The sequence below is a fragment of the Diplotaxodon limnothrissa genome, linkage group LG15 (assembly GCF_057381915.1).
Source record: "Diplotaxodon limnothrissa isolate DT_005_m linkage group LG15, D_limnothrissa_male_GT1.1, whole genome shotgun sequence".
NCBI classification, from domain to species: Eukaryota; Metazoa; Chordata; class Actinopteri; order Cichliformes; family Cichlidae; genus Diplotaxodon; species Diplotaxodon limnothrissa.
This window is the reverse complement of record NC_140610.1, coordinates 32,235,472-32,253,403: the sequence shown is the minus strand read 5'-3', so window position 1 is coordinate 32,253,403 and position 17,932 is coordinate 32,235,472.

The window sequence follows — 17,932 nt, the reverse complement described above, 5'->3', positions numbered from 1 at the left end:
TCTTTCTTTCATTCTAGAAACAGAACAGAACAAAACAGAAAACAGCCCATTGATTTCCATTTTTGTTTTGCAGTAGTTGGTCCCTCCACCCTAATTTCGGTTAAATTGCACTGTCTGGCTGTAACAAACAGAAATACTGTGAAGCCTGAACTGGTATTGTTTCACACTTGTTGACCAAGAGTTCTTAAAATTAACTAGTACCACTGTTTAGTGTATTACATCATCCACCTCCTTTAGTTTTAGCGTGCTGAGTCTTCATGTGTTCATCAATTTTTTTAAGTAATTGTAGCTTATACTGCTGATGTTTATATGCTCACATATAAACCAATCAGATTGCGTTGCCTGTATGTCACTCAAAGGTCCCTCTTGTGCTATGGTTGTTCTTTGGTTTTCTAGATTGCATCTTTAATGTGCTCTGGAAGTATCCTCAACCCATCGTGTGCAGAACTTAGAAGAATGTCCAGGTGTCCTTTTTCTGCCAATTTAAAGCTACCTCATTTTCAAGATGACTACTATCTGCCAATTTGAAGAAACACAACAGTCTCTTACCCATGTTTGGTGATCATTGTGTTAATCTAAAATCAAATCTATTATTCATGATCTGTGCTCTTGGTGCAGTCATTTTTGGCAGTAACAATCTCTTTGGTTTGGTCTGCCCCTGGTGGTACCCCTGCGCATACTTACCACAGACTCTCTATTCCAGCTATGTAAGATGTAGAGTTTTGCCTAGTTAATGCCGTCAAATGAATTATTAATTGTAATAAGTGGAGTTTCCAGGCTCTGAGTTTTATTGCGTCCTTATTCGCCACTCTGTGACATTACAGAAATGGCAAATGTGTCCAAGACAGACGGAGCCCATTAATAACAGAGCTTTGTTTCCTTTGTGACTCCAGGCCTCTCTTGAATTGAATGTGTCTGGCTGTGGGGGATCAAGAGACTTTTAATGGATTCTCCTCCAGCCCTTGCATTATAATCTTATGGCTTGTTTACTGAAGGACAATGAGGATGCTTTGCAGAGCGCAAAGGTTATTTGGACCAAATAAAGAGACAGTGTATAGAGCTTAACCCAGTGGAAATTTGTCAAGGTCTGTGATACCATGTCACCTCCACCACAGCTTTTTAAATGGGTGCATTATCAGCTGTGGTATCATCCTTTGAAGATAAAAAAAAAGGCAGCAGATTTTTAGATAGATTCTTCGCTTTATTGTCATCTTGATTAATCCTTTTTCATAAGGAATCATAATTAAGAGAGGTCCCTATGACTATGTGGGTACCTCGGTGGTCATCGGGGGCTCTCTCCTGTGTTATCTCTTGGCTCCGGGTGGGGCGGGAGTTGCACTAGATATATAGGCTGATGGGACCGGGGTGAGGGGGGAACTGCTGGTTCTTTCTGACTTGGCTCTGTGGCTCCCTTCCCTTCTTTTCCCTTTTCCTTGCTTTGCCTCCCATGCATTGTCCTGGCCCGTGTGATGCATTTTTGGGGTCCTCCTTGCAGGTCCGCTGCTCTGTCCCTTCGCGCAGCTCTTTGGGTTGGGGTGGGTGTGTACAACCAGGCTATGAATAAGTAGATACAGCTGGTGATAAGCAACCCACATGTAAACAAATGACTTCACTGAGCATCGTTGGACCACTCACAAGCTGTACTTGCTACCTACACTCCAGACAGAGCAAATGGTGGATAAAAATGACTGATGCTGTTGCAATGTTGGAAGCAAGGGCTTTAACCAGATACAAGATCCCAGCTAGAAAATATTTTACAGTTTCAAATCAAATCAAATCAAATCAAATCACTTTTATTGTCACATCACATGTGCAGGTACATTGGTACAGTACATGTGAGTGAAATTCTTGTGTGCGAGCTTCACAAGCAACAGAGTTGTGCAAAAATACAATAACGTAAACAAGCAAAATACAAGAATGGCTACATCTGAAACTAATAAATATATGTACAATATATAATAGTATATGCATTTCTGGATGTGTATACTAAATATTTTTCTACGTGTGTGTGTGTGTGTACACATATTTTACAAATTAAATAGAGTAAACAATAAATAAAATATATAAAAATATACCGAGTTGAGACATGTGCAAAACAGTGGCATTACTGTACAGTATGGAGTGCATAATGTTGAAGTTCCAGTAGTGAAGCTGAGGTGTCTATGACGTGTTCAGCAGTCTGATGGCCTGATGGAAAAAGCTGTCTCTCAGTCTGCTGGTACGGGACCGGATGCTGCAGAACCTCCTTCCTGAGGGAAGTAGTCTGAACAGTTTATGGCTGGGGTGACTGGAGTCCTTGATGATCCTCCCCGCTTTCCTCAGGCAGCGCTTCCTGTAGATGTCCTGGAGGGAGGGAAGCTCACCTCCAATTATCCGTTCAGAACACCGCACTACTCTCTGGAGAGCTTTGCAGTTGTAGGCGGTGCTGTTGCCATACCAGGTGGTGATGCATCCAGTGAGGATGCTCTCAATGGCACAGTGATAGAAGGTCCTGAGGATGCGGGGGCTCATGCCGAATCTTTTCAGTCTCCTGTGAAAGAAGAGGCGCTGCTGCGCCTTCTTCACTGTTTTGTTTGTGTGTACTGACCACGTAAGATCCTCAGCCAGATGTACACCAAGGAACCGGAAGCTGCTCACTCTCTCCACAGCAGCGCCGTTGATGGTGATGGGGGTGTGTACTTCTCTGCACCTCCGGAAGTCCACTATCAACTCCTTTGTCTTTGCGACGTTGAGGGTGAGATGGTTGTCTTGACACCAGTGGGTCAGGGCGCTGACCTCCTCCTTGTAGGCCGTCTCATCACCATTGGTGATAAGACCCACCACTGTAGTGTCGTCCGCAAACTTCACAATGATGTTGGAGTTGTTAGTGGCCGTGCAGTCGTAGGTGTAGAGTGAGTATAGGAGAGGGCTCAGTACACACCCCTGTGGAGCACCAGTGTTCAGTGTGATGGGGGATGAGGTGATGCTGCCCAGTCTGACCACTTGGCGTCTGTCAGACAGGAAGCTAAGGATCCAGCTGCAGAGGGAGCTGCTCAGTCCTAGATCCTGCAGTTTCCTGTCCAGCTTCGAGGGAACGATGGTATTGAATGCTGAGCTGTAATCTACCAACAGCATTCTCACATACGTGTCTCTCTTCTCCAGATGTGACAGGGCAGTATGTAGTGTCAGGGCTATGGCATCATCAGTGGACCTGTTGTGGCGGTATGCGAACTGTAGAGGGTCCAGTGAGTCGGGTAGTGCAGAGCAGATGAAGTCCCTGACCAGCTTCTCGAAGCATTTGCTTACGATGGGGGTCAGGGCTACAGGTCGCCAGTCGTTCAGTGAGGAGATGGTGGAGGATTTGGGTACAGGGACGACGGTGGCCATTTTGAAGCAGGCTGGGACTACAGACAGAGAGAGGGAAAGGTTGAAGATGTGCGTGAACACTCCAGCCAGCTGAGCCGCGCATGACTTGAGGACGCGGCCGGGAATCCCGTCCGGACCAGTAGCTTTGCGCGCGTTCACCGTCCTGAAGCAGTTCCGCACATCCTCCTCAGACACAGTGTGCGCACTGACGTCAACCGCGGTGCGCACACTGTCCGGTCTCATGGTGTTCGCTGTGTCGAATCTAGCGTAGAATACGTTTAGATCCTCACACAGAGAGGCCGTGGTCTGCGGTGTGTTGGTTTTCCCTCTAAAGTCTGTGATCGTGTTTAGTCCCTGCCACATACTCCGAGGGTTGTCAAACTGTTGCTCCACCCTGTCCCTGTACTCACGTTTGGCTGCTTTGATCGTCTTCCGGAGTTGGTAATGTGCGTGTTTGTAGTCCGATGTGTTCGCGGAGGCAAAGGCAGTGCTCTGTGCCGCCAGTGCCGCGCGAACATCTCCGTTAATCCAGGGTTTTTGATTTGGGAAGGATTTAACTGTTCTGGATGGGACGACATCTTCCATGCATTTCCTGATAAATCCGCAGACTGAGTCTGTGTACTCATCAATGTCCCTAGCAGCCACGTGAAACATTTCTGTCACGGTTCGGGGCAGCGGCCGTGTGAAGAGTGGAAGGAGGACTCAAATGCAGCACTTATTCAGATGTGAAGGGTGATTTCTTAACAATACCAGACATAAAGTGGAGATGGCAAACAGAACTAAGGACGAACTAAACTGGGATAAACTACACAGAGGAGTGGCAAACCTGAACATGAAGGGAGAGCAGCAGGGAGAGCACGCAGGGGATTTCACAAGGTATGAATACAGACGACGCGACGAGGAGCAGAGGAAAACACACACTATAAGTACACAAAGAGACACTGGGAAATCACACACAGGTGGGGGAAACAGCTGGACCTGATTAACCTGACGAGACAGGGGAACACTAACACCAGGGACCAATAGAGGGAGCACAAACCCAGAACCCAGTGTCTAAAATCCCAAACACAAACCATCCCAAAACAGCCCAAGAATAATAATGAAAGTAATAACAATAAAGAACATAAACACAAAGTCACTGAGTCATGGCCGCAGGACCATGACAGTACCCCCCCCCCCCCCCCCCCCCTCAAGGGCTGGCCCCTGACAGCCACAGAAACACACCACCAGACCCGGGCGGGTGGCAGGGGGCCCAGGACGGAGGGACCGGGCCATGACCAAAACGAAGGCCCCAGAGTCCCAAACAAACGTTCACAAAACTCACAGGGGAGCAGAGTCCGAAGCACAGTTCAGGCGGCCAGCCACGAAGAAGGCCGTAGAGGCGCACAAAAGGTTCAGGAGGCCGGCCGTGCGGAAGGCAACGGCGGCCACTCAGGCGAAGAGGGTCCGGGGGCCGGCTGTGCGGAAGGCAACGGCGGCCACTCAGGCGAAGAGGGTCCGGGGGCCGGCCGTGCGGAAGGCAACGGCGGCCACTCAGGCGAAGAGGGTCCGGGGGCCGGCCGTGCGGAAGGCAACGGCGGCCAGTCAGGCGACGGCGCCCGGCCAGTAGCCTAGCCAGCGGTCTAGAAAACGGCCGTTTAGCTCCAGACCCAAACGAGGCTGGGCCAGGCGAGGCTGAAGGCACGGAAGCCGGGGCCGCAGCAGGCGAAGATGCTGAAGACGCTGCTGCAGGCGACGATGCGGACACGAAGGCTGTACCAGACGACGATGCGGACACGAAGGCTGGACCAGACGAAGATGCAGACACGAAGGCTGGACCAGACGAGGATGCAGACACGAAGGCTGGACCAGACGAGGATGCAGACACGAAGGCTGGACCAGACGAAGATGCAGACACGAAGGCTGGACCAGACGAAGATGCAGACACGAAGGCTGGACCAGACGAGGATGAAGCTGGACCGGGTGAGGATGAAGCTGGACCAGGCGAGGATGAAGCTGAAGCTGGGCCAGGCGAGGCTGAAGCTGGGCCAGGCGAGGCTGAAGCCGGGCCAGGCGTGGATGAAGCCGGGCCAGGCGAGGATGAAACCAGGCCAGGCGAGGATGAAACCGGGCCAGGCGAGGATGAAGCTGAGGATGAAGCCGGACCAGGCGTGGATGAAACCGGACCAGGCGTGGACGAAACCGGGCCAGGCGTGGACGAAACCGGGCCAGGCGAGGACGAAGCCGGGCCAGGCGAGGATGAGTCCTCAGGCTGAGGCGTGGTAGTAGCAGGTGGTAGCGCTGCAGGTGGTGGTACTGCAGGAGGCGGCGCTGCAGCCACGGGTGGAGAAGCAGCCACAGGTGGAGAAGCAGCCACAGGTGGAGAAGCAGCCACAGGAGGCCGGACGGGCTCCTCGGGCCCCCCAGCCGACGTGGCAGCCGGTGTGGCATGAGGCCGGACGGGCTCCTCGGGCCCCCCAGCTAGCGAAGCAGGAGGCTGGACGGGCTCATCGGGCCCCCCAGCAGGCGAAGCAGGAGGCTGGACGGGCTCCCCGGGCCCCCCAGCAGGCGAAGCAGGAGGCTGGATGGGCTCCTCGGGCCCCCCAGCGAAAACAGCCGCAGAACCAGCGGGCACCGGGGCCTCCGGCACACATGAAACAAAACCAGTAGGCACGTGGGCCTCTGGCACACATGAAACAAAGCTAGGAGGCACGTGGGCCTCTGGCACACATGAAACAAAACTAGGAGGCACGTGGGCCTCTGGCGCACGTACGGTGGGCTGCAGCTGCGCAGAGCACTGACCCTGCTCAGGCAGTGACAGCCCGGTGCAGTTCACAGCTGGCATCTTGGCCTCCAGGGGTCCAGAGTAAGCTGAGGGCAGTAACCCAGCCTCTGGGGAAGCCCCGGAGTGAGCAACAGTCTGTAATTTTGCCAGCTTTTGAGGAACAGGTCCGTTGTAAACCAGTTCGTCTCCCTGCTTAGAAACAGCGGTGGAAAAACAGTGTGAATATTGTGACTCAGCCATTAACTGAACTATGGGTTGAAGCGATGCTAGCGGTGGTGGTGACTGAGTGGCTAACTGGAGCGGCGGCGGAACAGGTAATTGTGTCCGTAGGGAGGCTAACGGTTGAGCTACAGACCGGGAAGCTTGTGGCTGGACACAGAACTGAGCCGGAGAATGGCGAAAAAGTCCTGGCTCAGAAGGAGCGGCAGAGACACAGTCTGTCAGTTTTCCAGAGGGTTTGTACACGCCCACTTGGGAAGGATCCGTTACCACGAAGGTAGGTAAGCGACCCGTACAGTCTCCCATCCCGCTCTGAATAGCCCCAGAAAACAAAGTCCCGGAATCTGGGGAAGCCCATGCATCCCGCTCACTCACCGCCTCGGGCTGCTCGAAAGGAAATGCAGACGCGGGGTGAAGTCCAAGGTCCAAAAGGAGAAACTCCCGCTCCCACGAACAGAGCGAGTCCAGAAGCCATGGGAGACCGGTCACCAGACGCTGTAGCCGCCTCTCTATAGCGCGCTGGGACGTGCCACCCGGGATTTCCAGCCACAGGTCGATCAGCTCCTGTGTGGCATCGATGAGCCTCTCCCGTAGCTCCCTGGACGGATTAAGCGCTGCTGGGTCCATCTTGTGGTCGCGTCGTACTGTCACGGTTCGGGGCAGCGGCCGTGTGAAGAGTGGAAGGAGGACTCAAATGCAGCACTTATTCAGATGTGAAGGGTGATTTCTTAACAATACCAGACATAAAGTGGAGATGGCAAACAGAACTAAGGACGAACTAAACTGGGATAAACTACACAGAGGAGTGGCAAACCTGAACATGAAGGGAGAGCAGCAGGGAGAGCACGCAGGGGATTTCACAAGGTATGAATACAGACGACGCGACGAGGAGCAGAGGAAAACACACACTATAAGTACACAAAGAGACACTGGGAAATCACACACAGGTGGGGGAAACAGCTGGACCTGATTAACCTGACGAGACAGGGGAACACTAACACCAGGGACCAATAGAGGGAGCACAAACCCAGAACCCAGTGTCTAAAATCCCAAACACAAACCATCCCAAAACAGCCCAAGAATAATAATGAAAGTAATAACAATAAAGAACATAAACACAAAGTCACTGAGTCATGGCCGCAGGACCATGACAATTTCCCAGTCCGCGTGATCAAAACAGTCCCGCAGCGCAGACTCCGATTGGTCGGTCCAACGGTGCACCGCCCTCTGAGTTGGAGCTTCCTGTTTCAGCTTCTGCCTGTAGGCGGGCAGGATCAGGATGGAGTGGTGATCTGATTGGCCGAATGGGGCGCGGGGGAGGGCTTTGTACGCATCCCGGAAAGAGGTGTAGCAGTGGTCTCCACGAGTGTTGAAATGGATGTGTTGGTGGAGTTTTGGTGAGACTTTCTTCAGTTTTCCCTTATTGAAGTCCCCGGTCGTGATAAACGCTGCCTCTGGGTGTGCGGTTTCCTCACTGCTCATCGCGCTGTACAGTTCCCTGAGTGCTCGGTCAGTGTCGGCTTGTGGGGGAATGTAAACAGCCGTAATAATCACTGCTGTAAATTCCCTCGGTAGCCAGAATGGCCGGCACTTAATCATCAGGTACTCCAGGTCCGGTGAGCAGAAGGATTTGACCGGGTGCACGTTCGCATAATCACACCAGCTGTTGTTGATCATGAAACATACACCACCGCCTCTGCTTTTCCCAGTAAGATCCTGTGACCTGTCCGCGCGGTGCACAGAGAACCCCGGTAGTTGTATTGCGGAGTCCGGTACCTTATCCGATAGCCAGGTTTCTGTGAGGCAGATCACGCAGCAGTCCCGCATCTCTCGCTGGAATGAGATCCGTGCCCGAAGCTCGCACAGCTTGTTCTCCAGAGACTGCACATTAGCCAGTAATAAACTGGGTAACGGTGGTCTGTTAGTGCGCCATCTCAGTCGAACCAGAACGCCAGATCTTCTCCCTCTGCGTCGGCGTTTGAGGCCTCCAGGGCCAGAGAATAAAGGCGTCTCAGGTGAGATGAATGGGGGGTCTGCAAACGGAGCGTCCGTGTTGCAAAACTTGAACTCCGGAAAGTTATAAGAAAGACCGTCTTTTATGTCCAGTAAGGTTTGTCGATCGTACACAAAGGGACTTGTGCTACTCGTGAAAAAATGAAGGAAAAGTACAATTAAACACAGAAAAAAGCTGTTGCTTGGGGGAGCTCGCGACGAGGCTGCCATACTCACCTCACCTCTTGAAGATCATTATGTGACAACATTGTGCAGGCTTCTGAAACGTCCCAAAGTTATGGTATTTTATTTGTGGTTAAGCTAAAATGCTAGGGAGTTGTTTCATACCATTCATCAATCCATCCATTGAGTCATCCAATCATGGGGGCAGCAATCTCAGTAGAGAAGTCCAGAATTCCTTCGCCCTGGCCACACCTTCCAGCTCATCTGGGAGACACTGAAGCATTCTTAAGCCAGCCAAAAGAGATGTAATCTCTCCAGTGAGTCCCAGGTCTGTTCAGGGCCTCCTCCTGGTCTGATATGCCTGGAATACATCACGGAGGAGGCATCCACCAACTTCCCGAACCACGCCAACTAGTGTCTTTCGAGGTGGAGGAGCAGTGGCTCTACTTTAATTTGCTGTCAAATGACCAGGCTTCTCACCATATCTCTAAGGGAGGACCCTTCAAACTTTCTATGAAAACTAATTGCCACCCCTTGTATTCATGGCCTTGTTCTTTTGGTCACTACCTAGAGCTCCTGACCATAGGTGAGGGTAGGAAAGTAGATCAACCAGCAAATCAACAGCTTCACTTTAATGCTTAGCTCTCTCCTCACTACAACAGCAGCACACACATCACTGCAGGCGCTATACCAAGCTGTCTGTCAATCTCACACTCCACTGTCCCCTCACTCACTGCAGACACCTTGTTTCAGTAGATTCACACTTCAGATTAGGAAGTGTGTCATCAATGAAAATGGCTCATTGAAAAAGAAGGATGGTAAATGCCCTTCGTGTATTTATACTTATAAATCTGCAAGTGGCAAAAGTTAAATCATGATATAATTTTTAGGCTATATCGCCCACCCAAGAACATTCTTCTAGAATTTGTAGTTCTTTAGCAAGTTTAAGCTGTGCTGCCATGTTTCTTGTAGTCAGAAGAGGGGGTTTTGGCAAATAAGCAATATTTGTTCAGTCTTTTACTAAATATGCTGTAGCCTGAGATGTAGGTCTTGAGTTTTTTACATGCTCTGAGCATTGAAGTGACTTTGCTGGGAAATCTTCTCCCAGGAAAATTGTGACTTTGTGTTAAAACATAACTAAATACCCAAAACGTATGTTTTTATAGAGGTGAATCAATTAGTCAAGTGTGTTTGATTAGCAGCATCTGGCTGTTATTTATCCTCTTCAATCCTAATGAAGGGTGTACTTAGTTTTCCACAGAACTGCAAAGAGTCCTTTGAAAACTTCCTTTTTTAAGCTACACATTAGTTGTCTGTTGTATCATCACTTGGACTCCTCTCTAACAGTCCAGCTGTGGACATTGTTAAGCTGTAATTCTGATCATGAGTGGTCACTAGAGGCATTCCTACGTATTTTAGTGTAGGCAACACCAAACAAAAAGACCCTGACAGATATTAAGTTACTTTAACTTGTAGTTCCACAATTCCATGAAATCTGGCAAGAAACATCACAAACATGAAATAAGGCAGGGGCAGTGCAAAACAAGTTAAGTGCTCCTTTTCAGCCTTGAAACACTCAAGAGTGCCTCCCTTAAGCCATCTTTGTAATGTGGCTTGCGCTGGAAACTCTGGCATTACTTCCCATCCTCAGTCAGATTTGATTGAAGGACTATGAGACTGGGATGATGGATAGTTAGTTTCAGATTCTGGCAAATATGACTCGTGAAAGTCACACTGTCTCACACTATCTCACCACCTTTTCTTCTGACCTCTTAACATTTAGCAAGCCGTAGGCAGACCACTTAGGGGTAAGGTAGTGTTTTAAGGGTACATTGCATTTCAGCCATATGCTAAGCAATCATAGTTCCAGAAACTAGAGGTTGCTGCCCCTCATATCAACAGTCGAAGATCTATTTTGGCTTTACAGTTCTCCTAAGATTTCTATTTGTGGATAACAATAAATAAATAATAAATGGAAATTCTGCATAAAGGTCTAAACCACTCAGAAGTGGATGTAGCTAATAAGCATAATTTCAAAAATTGGAAGTTTTTACCTTTCAAGTCAAATTTTGCATAAGTCCTTTGGACAATTCTTTTGCTTTACGATTCCATTTGGGTGTCCAGATATGTAAAACTCTCAAGTTACAGATGTCAGTCAGTGGTTGCCAACCACTTGATAGATGTTAAGAGATTAAAGCTTGTCATTTGTTTAAGATTGTTATGAAAGATATTAATTCCCACAATGTTTAGAATGAATAAAGTGATGCCTAGAATGAAGAATATTGTGCTACAGTGGTTGCTCTCCTTCTCAATGCTGTCTGCTGGGCCATGTCAGTTCACAGTTCACTGATGCTAGGATGAAACTTTGCAGGGAGACACAGTTAAATGGACATGTGAAGAGGAATCTGCCTAACCAAGCAGAGCTCCCTCCCCTGCCTGGCAACAGTTGACTGGCTCCCTGAGCAGATGATGGGCAGCTCATTGCTGCTTTCTTTCACAGTGTGAAAACAGAATCCTGCAGTCTTTGAAAAAAAAACCTCTCTTTTTTGTGTACCCTTGCATTTCACCTCCTACTTAAACCATTTTAGACATCAAGTGCACTTCTAGAGTCAGGCAAATTTTCAAGAGCTTTATGGGCAGACGAACTGCCTCTTCTAGCCAACACAAAACTGTTTCTATTCCTTGGCAATTTGGACCTTATTTCCTCACACATTTGTGGTGAATTTATGACTAGTGATCCACTCAAGTACCAATTTTGTACTCACTGATGCAGAGTGCATACTGGCAGAGCAGCCACAAAAAGTACACACCTTGGGTCTTTGCGCAAAGTTTGCCTTTAAACATCTGTATCCAAATGTGCTCCACCCCATATGGGAATTTAAGAGCCAGTTTGCCAACAGCAAAGAATATAAAGATCTTTCTGTGTGAAATTTAGCAAAGAGGATAGGACGAAATGCAGGAGATAAGCATCAAAGTCCACATAACCCAAAACATTAAAATGTCCTTTTATATAATTTAAAATTCTGTGAGTGAAATTTTACAGCAACTTTTTATTGTGGCTTTTAAATGTAGAGTCCAAAGTGAGCCCAGGATAACCAAGTTCATTTACAATTCCAACCCCCCCTTGTATCATTTCTACTGTTTTTAACTAATGAATTTCATGTATGTAGATGAGAGTAGTAAGATAGTGTACCCTCTCACAGAGAAGAGAGCCACCCTTCCATTATAAGTTACTGCAGTAACAAATAAATGTCTTTTTGTTCACTGTAGTTATCCTGACTGAACTATTGTTCAGCTACGGGGCTTCAAATGTAGCCCTCAGATCAAGAAGGGAACAGTAACTGTGGATAATTATGAATTAGTGAAAATACAAAGGTATAGAAATGGTGAAACCGACTCATTATGTGGCAAACCAGTTTACACAGGTGGATTGACCCAGGAAAAATCCCAGCAACCAAACAATGCATGACTAATGTTAGACGATGATGATGCGACTTGGCAGAGTGTGATAGGGACAGAGTCACTTCAACATGGAAACATGTTTATCTAAGTAGTGACATGAACAACAGCGCAAATGTTTCTAAATATGAACATGACAGCTATCTATGAGTTGCACTGACGTAATCAGCATTTTTGTCTCATCTGTGTAAAAACAGGGAAAATCTGACAATCCACTTATAACTATGCATAGTTAGGTTTCCTTTGATTTTAGAGTAACAGACCAGCTCATCTTCACCCAATGTAATTAATTGTCAAAACGGTACTATTAACAAACAACTAACAATATCCTATTTATGCATTTTAATTACTCTATGTTAGCTGAACAAAATTATGCAAAACGTGTTTTTATACATGCGGGCCTTTAAACTGTTATAGGTGTCCTCACTTTGGGAAATTTTCTAACTAATCGTCATTTACTGTTATAGATCAAGGTTTTTCCTGGCCCAGAATGAACTGCATTGGGTTAACTATGTGTGTAAATGGTAAATGGCCTGTATTTATATAGCGCTTTACTAGTCCCTAAGGACCCCAAAGCGCTTTACATATCCAGTCATCCACTCATTCACGCACACATTCACACACTGGTGATGGCAAGCTACATTGTAGCCACAGCCACCCTGGGGCGCACTGACAGAGGCGAAGCTGCCGGACACTGGCGCCACCGGGCCCTCTGACCACCACCAGTAGGCAACGGGTGAAGTGTCTTGCCCAAGGACACAACGACCGAGACTGTCTAAGCCGGGGCTCGAACTGGCAACCTTCCGATTACAAGGTAAGGGCGATGTAAGGCAGTCAATTCTCATTCCTGGGGAAGGAGATACTGCAAAATATATTTCCATCCATCCATCTTCTTCCGCTTTATCCGGGGCCAGGTCGCGGGGGCAGCAGCCTAAGCAGAGAAGCCCAGACTTCCCTCTCCAGCCACCTCTTCTAGCTTATCCGGGGGAACACCGAGGCGTTCCCAGGCCAGCCGAGAGATGTAGGCTGCCGGGGGATTCCCATGAGTCGGAACTTAAAAACACGCCGTACTGTTGGCAATCTCTCCAGCATGTCCTGGGTCTGCGCTGGGACCTCGTCCCGGTGAGGCATGCCCGGAACACCTCACCCAGGGGGCGCCCCGGAGGCATCCTTGTCAGATGCCCAATCTAAGAATATATTTAGAAAAATAAAATAAAAAATGCCAAAAAAATTAATCAATCCATACATACAAACCACAATTTTAACCTACAACAAAACAAGTCGAGTAAAAGCAAAAGAAAAACATTAATGAAACAAGTGGACATAAAGAGGTGGCTGTAGTTCAGAAGGTAGAGCATCATCTACTATTTGGAAGGTTGGTGGTTCGATCCCTGTCTGCATACCAAGATATTAACCCTAAGTTGCTCTGCGATGCATCTGAGTGTGAATGTTAGCTGGTGAGCATGTTGTTGTATAAAGTGCTCTGGGAGAGTAGAAAAGTGCTATATACAATTTACCAAATAAAAGAAAATGTTCAGATTGGATGTAAACCACAGTCTTGTTACCCAGCACTGATTTTGGAACTTTCTCCTGGCAGGTTGTATTGAGGCAGCAGACAACGACAAGAGCCTGAAAGCGGTTTTTGACACAACAAACTGCAGGATGAAGCCCACTGCTTTAAAAGCCTTTAGTCATGACATTGAGTCTTTGCTTGTTATTTCTTATAAACAGTAATATCTGTACATGAGTTCTTTCCTGTTCTGACCTTTCTTTAGCAGTGTTGCTAAATTAATAACAATTAACTTAAGTATCAGAATCAGAATACTTTATTGATCCCTGGGGGAAATTATTTTTTGTTACAGTGCTCCATTTTAAACCAACATTAAGACAAGACGGACAATACGCTAACTAAGAATAGTACAAAAGTATGGTGCTGTTAGTGATGAGATCTCTATAAAAGACCACCCGAAACTGAAGGATATTCTGTATTGGAGACATCCTGGCTTTAAGAGCCTGATATATATTATATCTCAAGTTCTCCTTTGTCAGATAATTTATTGATGCCCTGTGAACGGAGCACTGTGCCAAGCAATCAACTGGGGAGACAGGTGGGTGATGATGAGTTCACTGGGGACCAATATACTCCTTCTGATCAGCATATTTAGATTGTGCCAATGTTAAGATGATTCATAACAGCTGCAAAATTTTTTGATTATGTTCTTGTGTAAAACAAAGAAATGTGATGGATGAACTGAGTGGATGAGCTGAAAGGGTTAATGTCCTGCTGAGCTGTGCTTCTTGCTGACAGCCTGATGGAGAAATAATCCTGGACAGTGATGATAGGCCTCTGCTGAGAGAGACAGATGAAATTTTAAACACCTACGCGTCTTTATGCAAAGTGGAGCAGAGGGTCTGTCAGAGTAAATCAGAGGGTGCTTGATGGCTGGAAACAGTTAAAAGGCTTTTGCATAAGTGCTGCATGGCCAATTAGCTCTTTGCACATGTCAGCTTCACTGCAGGGCTGCCCCTACACCTACAGCTACCTCTGCTTCCCCCACCTTCCCTCCCTCACCTCATCTTCAACAATCCCCAGGATGTTCACGCAGGCTGTCAGACCCGGTTTGTCGAAGGGCATACACATAAAGCATTCACTGCTGATGCCTGACTGAAACTGCACGGTTAGGATGCCCCCAAGGTTGCTGCATTTCAACTCAAGATAAACCAATCAGAGACTGAGTTGATTGCCAAGAAGGTGAATGGCACAAGCTGGTTATTCAGCAGGGAGATATCTCAGCAGTCCCTGCAGTGTTGTCATGACTCAGACTCTCATCACTTACACATTACTCAGCTTTCACCTTGTCCTCCCACCTTATTGTCACTACTCGATCCCCTGAGGCCTTTGCTAGTCCAGGTATGAATGTCATCACAAGATTTTTTTTAGTGCGGATGGTGCTGGGGTGTTTTTCAGTGGCTGTGGCTTAGGTTGTAGAATCTACCAACCATCCAATCCTAACCTTCGGGCAAGATTCTGAACCCCAAGTTTCCTGCGATGCATACGATGTCGTGTGTGAGTGTTAGATAAAAATGCTCTGACTATGTGTGACTGGGTGAGCTTGTATGGTGACAGTAACTTTAGTGATATTTAAATAGCAGGAACTCCAAAAGGGTTTCGTCACTCATCCAAGTGATTTCTTCAGTCTCAACTGACTGCAGGTTTCCCCAATCTTATAAATAGTAGATTTGCACAATGACTGAAACCAGCTCACTGAATGAACAATGGGCTGTGAGGTCAGTTCCTTGATCATTAATATGCAAACTGTCATGACCACTGATCAAATCCCATTGATCAAATACCACTGTTGATCAGCAATGACAGATATCCAGGTTCTGCCACCCACAAAGGTAGTTTATTTAGTGAGGATCAAAGATGGTGGCTAAATATTGGGAGTATAAACTCACGTGTCGCTGTGGCCATCACATTTTGATTACTAGCAAGGTAGCTAAGCGCAGGGATGTCTAGTGATCGATGCCCTGACGTCCCTTAACTCGAGCCTCTGCAAATAATGAGGCTTCTAGCTCACTGAATATGGCGCTTTTTAACGCTCGATCTCTGTCTAATAAATCATTCTTGTTGAATGATTTTATATTATCTAAAAAACTGGATTTTTTATTCCTGACTGAGACCTGGCAGCGGGATGTAGACTACTCGTCACTTATTGAACTCTGCACAGATGGCTATACTTTTATTACCCAGCCTCGTGGCTTTCCAGGACCGTTTCTCCTGCCACTCCATGAAAACTGGACTTTTTCGTTCATTTGAGCTGCAGCTGCTTAAAATTGGTAACAAGGATCCTTTCTACTGTGCTGTGGTGTATCGTCCACCTGAATATAACAGGTTATTTTTATCGGAGCTCAGACTCAATACTTGAAATGTGCAATTCACTTGTATTTTTATTTTTTATTCCTATTTATTCTATTTATCCCCTTTGTATATTTTATTTATATTTGTCTCTGTATTTATATGTGTGTGTGTGTGTGTGTGTGTGTGTGTGTGTGTGTGTATATATATATATATATATAACAGTTCTGTAACTGTAACTTCGGTCGTTGCTGTGCTTTTTTTGGAAGTCGAATTTCCCAGAGGAACCCACCCGAGGGATTAATAAAGTTCTATCTTATCTTATCTCTTATCTCTTATAGTTGGGGACTTTAACATACACGTTGATGATTACTATAACCCATTCGCCAGAGACTTTATGAACATTATGGATTCTTTTCATTTTGCTCAGCATGTGTCCAGTCCTACACACAGCAAAGGTCACACACTGGACCTTGTTTTTACTTTGGGTTTAAATATTGATTTTATTTGCTCTTAGGACATTTTTATTTCTGATCACTATGTTATTGTTTTTAATTTGTCTTTTAATGAGCCTTTGTCCCCCGTTAGACAGATGGTTAGCTCTCGCATCTTAAACTCCTCCACAGTGGAGAAATTTGTGGATGCTTTTAACTTACAGCTATCTCCTCAAAATGGTGTTGATTTCTCAACCAGTCTTTTTAATGATTACTGCCTTTCTATTTTAGATGAAATTTGTCCTGTTAAGTCGAGGAGTGTTGCACAGGTGGACTCATCTAAATGTGCACCTCCTCTATCTTAAGGACCTTTTAGCTTCTTTTAATAATGCGATCAGAGATACGAGGGCTGCCCATTTCTCACACTTGGTTACAAAGAGCAGAGGCAATCCTAAGGTGCTATTCAACACCATTAGTGGCATTGTTACTCCTGCTGTACCTGCGGCCCCTATTTTTTCTAACGAGGACTGTGAAAATTTTCTTTCTTTTCTGCTTGCAAAAATTCACAACGTGAGAATGAATTTTTCACATTCAGCACCTGTTATTTCGATCTCTACCCCATCTCGGCCCATTATCTTGGATACTTTCTCTCCTGTTTCACTACCTGAGCTGGTAAAACTTGTGAATTCAGTGAAAGCATCCTCCTGTTCATTTAACATTGTACCTGCATCATTATTCAAAAATGACTCCAATCTATTGGCCTATGTGTGCTCATTTTAATCAACTCTTCACTGGCATCTGGTATACTTCCAGTTTATTTTAAAAATGTTGCTATTCTCCCACTTTTAAAAAAACCTCAGCTAGACCCCTCTCTTTGGAGCAGCTACAGACGTATCTCTAAATTACCGTTAATTGCTAAGCTTCTAGAAAAGGTTGTGGCTAAGCAACTTATGGCAGATAAACATGGCATTTACGATAAGTTTCAGTCCGGTTTTCGTCGATTTCACTCCACAGAGACAGCTCTTCTTAGGGTCTCTAGTGATATCTTGATGAATAATGATGCAGGAAAATGCTCTGTTCTACTCATGTTGGACCTCACATCAGCTTTCGACACAGTTGACCACCACATCCTCATTGAAAGGCTGAAAAATTGGGTTGGTGTATCTGGAACTGCCTTGGAGTGGTTCTCCTCATATCTACATCACCGATCCTTTTCTGTGGCAGTCTCCGATTTTAGGTCATCCTCTACCTCCCTTACTTGTGGTTTCCCTCAAGGTTCAGTTTGGGGCCTTTATATATATATATATATATATATATATATATATATATATATATATATATATATATAAGAGGCACTAATCATGGCAGCACAAGAACAAGCTCTGAGCACAAGATCCATAGAGGCTGGGTTCTATCACACCAGGCAAGACCCCAGGTGCAGGCTGTGTAAAGATGCCCCAGAGACAATCCAGCACATAACAGCAGGGTGCAAGATGCTAGCAGGCAAGGCATACATGGAACGCCATAACCAAGTGGCTGGCATAGTGTACAGGAACATCTGTGCCGAGTATAACCTGGAAGTCCCGAGGTCAAAATGGGAGATGCCCCCAAGGGTGGTATATATATATATATATATATATATATATATATACACTGAACAAAAATATAAACGCAACA